We start from the raw sequence: 5,000 nt of genomic DNA on the forward strand, positions 1-5,000 counted from the left end.
AGACAGACAGGGGGAGAGAAAGATAAGACATTTGCAGGTCTGCTTTGCGGCCAGTGAAGTGACCCCCCCCACCACAGGTGGGGAGCGGGGGGGGGGTCAAACTGGGATCCTTACGCCAGTCCTTAAGCTTCATGCCATGTACGCTTAACCCATCTGGCCCCTGATACTTAGAGCTTTTGAGGTCAGTAGAGAGATTTAAGGGAAGTGAGGCAGAGAATGACTTCACTACAGTGAAGACCTGTGACTGAGGGCCCCAGCTGCGTCTCTTCTGGGGAATCAGATAGGCAGTCCACACGCAGACCTCACACACCCTCAAACAGTTCTTGGATTTTTTTTTTTATTATTATACAACTTGATGCCACACTGTCAGATGAATCTCCACAGCTGATAGAATGAATCATAAAGTCATAATGCAGAGTGGGAGATGACGTGAAAAGTGACTTCTGGGGGCCGGGCAGTGGTGCACCCAGTTGAGTACACCTATTATCAGACACAAGGATCCGGGTTCAAGCCCTGATCCCCTCCTTCAGGGGGGTGTTTGCTTCACAAGCAGTGAAGCAGTGCTACAAGTGTCTCTCTTTCTCCCATTTTTTTTTAATCTTCCCCTCCCCACTCAATTATTCTCTATCGATAAAAATAGAAAAAGGGCGGGAGGAGTCACCAGGAGTGGTGGATTCATAGTGCAGGCACTGAGGCCCAGTAATAACCCCGGTGGCAATAAAAATAAATAAATAAAACTTCTTTAAAGTGAATTTCTATTTTCTGCTAGGGGTTAGGGAGCAAAGCAGCCAGTGAGGGGGGGGGGGGGGACAGACCTTGCCCACCACTTGTGCTGAGACAGTCTGCCTGGTGGAGCTCATCTGAGCTGCAGAGGCACCAGAGGGGGAATCCCAAGTGTAGGAGTGAGAACAGACAAAACATTCCCAAGGCCTTGGAAAGTACCTGGACATCTCCTCACAACTTTCAGGGTAAAGCAGCCTCAGGGCTGGCAAGGTAGCTCAGCTGGTAAAGTATCTGTTTTGCCATGTGGGCAACTCTAGCCCCAACCCCAGCCCCAGTATTTACATCATAGGAGGATGGGCAGAAGCTTCAGTGTCCTCTCTCTATCTCGCTCTCTCTCTCTGTCTCTCTCTCACTCTCTCTCTCTCCTTCTCTCTCTCCCTCCCTCTCAATCTTTCTAAAAATATTTTTATCTATTTATTTATTATTGCATAGAGACAGAGAGAAATTTGAGAGGGGAAGATAGAGAGGGAGAGAGACAGAGAGACACCTGCAGCCCTGCTTCACCACTTGTGAAGCTTTCCCCCTGCAGGTGGGGACCAGGGGCTTGAACCCAGGTCCTTGCGCACTGTCATGTGTGCACTTAACTGGGTGCGCCACTGCCTGGCCCCATCTCTCAATCTTTCTCTACCTCTCTCTGCTCACCTCATCACCACCTAAAAAATGTCTGTTCAGTCCCTGGTGATGGCAAAAAAAAAAAAGATTAAAAAAAATTAAATAAAAGTCATAAAATAGGAGCTGGGTGATGGTGCACCTGGTTGAGTGCACATGTTACAATGCACAAGGATCCAGGTTTGAGCCCCCAGTCCCCACCTGCAGGAGAAAAGCCTTGTGAGTGGTGAAGCAGGGCTGCAGGTGCCTCTCTGACTCTCTTCTATTCTAGCTCCCCTTCCCTTTCAATTTCTGACTGTCTTTATCAGATAAATAAAGATAATAAAAATGTTTTAATTCAGAAAAAAAAAAAACCACAAAGCAGCTTCAGTCATTCAGAATACGTGTGCAGCTTGGCTGGTGTGGCACCATTCTCTGGTGCCGAGCTGGCACTTACAAAGGTCATCTGGTGGCTTTGTTTGTCTGTACACCACTTTTCACAGCAAGAGATGTCTTCATTTCATCATCTGAATCTGAGATCCAAGCCACAGGTTACAGTGGGAGAACGTGTGCAGGGAAGGTCCTGGGTTCAAACCCCCAGTCCTCACCAGCAGGAGGGAAAGTTTAGGAGCAGTGGAAAAATGTTATAGGTCTCTCTCTCTCTCTCTCTCTCTCTTTCTGCCTGCACTCTCAATTTCTCTCTGTTTATCCAAAATAAATTTAATAAAATATTTTTTTAAAGAAAGTGGAATGGGATGATCTCACTCTCAGGCAGAAGTTGAAACAAGATCAGAAGAGAAAACACAAGTAGAATCTGAACTGGAATTGTTGTATTGCACCAAAGTAAAAGACTCGGGGGTGGGGGGTAGAGAATACAGGTCCAAAAAAGGATGACAGAGGACCTAGTGGGGGGTTGTATTGTTATATGGAAAACTGATAAATGGTATGCAGTACAAACTATCGTATTTACTGTCGAATGTAAAACATTAATTCCCCAATAAATAAATTAAAATTAAAAAAAAAAAGTGGAAAGGGGGCCGGCCGGGCAGTAGCACACCAGGTTAAGTGCACATAGTATAAGGCTCAAGCATCCCCACCAGCAGGGGCGTCGCTTCCCAAGCGGTGAAGCAGGTCTGCGGGTGTCTTTCCCCCTCTCAGTATTCCCCTCTTCTCTGTCTTCCAACAACAAGAAAAGCACATAGCACATAATGGTTACCATTAACAATCGATCTCCCCCTAAATGAAAGGCGCAGGCACCCATAAAGACTGGTCGTTGATTTTCAGGTTTTGGAAAGCAGCATAACTCATGAGAAAAGAAAAGCAAAGGAAGCCTTAGAGACAGAAAGGAGGAGAGTTCAAGACCTGGAGAACCACTTAACCCAGCAGAAGGAGGTATGGGGAACAGGGAGGAGTTATGCTGCAGGGGAACTCCAACAGAAGGTGAACATTTGGGCTTTCCTGCCCTAGCCTGCTCAGATACCTGCTCAGATACCTGCTCAGACATGCCGTTCAGCACAGAACCCCTGGGCTGAAGAAGCTCCCAAACCCCTGGGTGAGAGGCTCCCAAACAGACCTCTCTTGAATGGCCTGTGGTAGAAACATGAACACTGCAGAGCGGGCCGGAGCAGACAGGCACATGACAAGCCCCTCTGGTGGTCATGCCAAGTGAGCAACAGGCATCAGAGTCCTGGGAGGAAGTGCAACCTCGAGGGGTAGGCAGCGTGGGGAGGGAGGGTGGATAGGACGACCAAGTCCGGGCAGAGCAGGGAACCTCCCACCAGCTTGGGGACAGGGGTGACCAGCTGCACCTGCCCGTGTCTCTCAGGTGAGTGTAACACCCATGTCAGCCCTGGGAGGGAGGGTCCCACAGAGGGCTCTCGGGGGCCTGGAAGCCAGGGTAACGTGCACTCAGTCACTTGTAGAGATGTTTCCACAAGCCAGGTCAGTGAGAAGGAGAAAGCGTGATTGCTGGTTGGCCACCGTAGAACTTTCCAGAAATGGAGCCGACGGCATTGAATGGTTTGATTCAGCTTCACGCGCCAGTCAGCAAATGTCTACTGAGCGCCAGCTGTGTGCCAGGCCCTGTGGCGGGTCGGGGACTCCACGGTGCAAAGGCTAGACCAGGGTCACACCCTCCCACAGCTGCTCTGCTAAGGCAAGGGCACAGACCATCACACCAACAAGAGACGGGGCAACTCCAGCACCACAGGCTGTGGGGGTGGGCTAGAGGGTGACCCCCAGCAGGGAGGGTCACTTGAGTGAGAGCTGAAAGGAGAAGGGACATCAAGGGTGGGCGAGCGGACACAGTGAGTTAACCAGGAGCATGGGAGCAGGGGCACACAGAGTGTAATCCGAACCAGAGCCCCAGGGAGAAAGGTGAAATCAGGGGCTCCAGGGAAGAAAAAAGGAGAATGGTACAGAGCGGAAAGAGAGACGTGGCTAGAAAAAAAAAAAATGGAGCAGGAGAGCTTGGTGGTTTGGTGGTTGGAAGGGTATCTTCAGCTGTGTGGCCCCGGCAAGAACCACCGCAGAGGCTTGCTGTGAGGACCCTGTGCACGTGCCGGCCCCAGTTCGGGGCACCAGGGTCGAGACGTGATCCTGAAGAGCTCTGTGGGAATTAAGTAATTAATTAATTTGCCACTAGGGTTATTGCTGGGACTCGGTGTCTGTGCTATGAATCCACAACTCCTGGTGGCCATTTTTCTCTCTTCTTTCTTTCTTTCTTTCTTTCTTTCTTTCTTTCTTTCTTTCTTTCTTTCTTTCTTTCTATTCAGTTCATCCCCCCATAATGACTTCTATTTATTTATTTGCTCATTCCCTTTTGTTGCCCTTGTTGTTTTATTGTTGTAGTCATTGTTGTTGTTATTGATGTTGTCATTGTTGGATAGGACAGAGAGAAATGGAGAGAGGAGGGGAAGACAGAGAGGGGGAGAGAAAGACACCTGCAGACCTGCTTCACCGCCTGTGAGGCGTCTCCCCTGCTGCCGGGATAGCCTGAGGGTGCTTCTTCCCAAGCAAGTGCTCTCTGGGTTGCAGAGAACTCCACTGGAGCCAACCTAGGCTGCTGCGTGGGAGAGGGATCAGGAACTCGTGCCGGGCTAGCATGGCAGGAGAGAGACTCTGGAACTCTGGAAGCCGGAAGGCAATTCCAAGTGTTTTAAAACAGAAGAGCAGTTGTTATATATACTCGCCAAGTAGGGTGAAAACAGGATGTGATGTAGAGAGGGTGGAGTGAAAAAAGACTGGTGCAAATCAGGGTGTACAAGGAGAGGGGGCAGGGCAAAAAGACATCATGAACCAGTGAGGATCAAACCAATGCCCTGGAGGCAGGATGGTGCTTAGTTAACAGTGGTTTATGTAAATAGACCGCAGCTTTAAGTGGGATCAAACCAATGCCCTGCAGGCATGCCAGCGCTTAGTTAAGCAGGATTAGAGACAGAGGATTTAAGCCGGGGGAGCTGGCATACTACGCAACATGCCCGCCTGAGGTCAGAGTCCAGGTGGGGACGGGGAGCAGTCAGGTAAAGTCCTTGGCAGTGACAATGGTGGAATTGCAGGGCAGGCAGGGCACACAGGGACATGAGGTCAGAGTCCAGGGAGGGAGGTTTTTTTTTTCTGCTGTGGTGCCC

At 49.8% G+C, this 5,000-nt stretch overlaps 1 protein-coding gene across 1 annotated transcript in view; it reads left to right on the forward strand.

The window, feature by feature from the left end:
• Window positions 1–2,659: 2,659 nt before the first annotated feature.
• The window catches only part of LOC132536434 (forkhead-associated domain-containing protein 1-like), a 45,780-nt gene continuing 43,439 nt past the window's right edge, over window positions 2,660–5,000 (forward strand). The window contains exon 1 of the mRNA XM_060184301.1: window positions 2,660–2,763. The gene's annotated coding sequence lies outside the window, so the exon portion shown is untranslated. The remainder of the gene's footprint in view (window positions 2,764–5,000) is intronic.

The sequence above is a fragment of the Erinaceus europaeus genome, unplaced genomic scaffold (assembly GCF_950295315.1).
Source record: "Erinaceus europaeus unplaced genomic scaffold, mEriEur2.1 scaffold_885, whole genome shotgun sequence".
NCBI lineage: Eukaryota > Metazoa > Chordata > Mammalia > Eulipotyphla > Erinaceidae > Erinaceus > Erinaceus europaeus.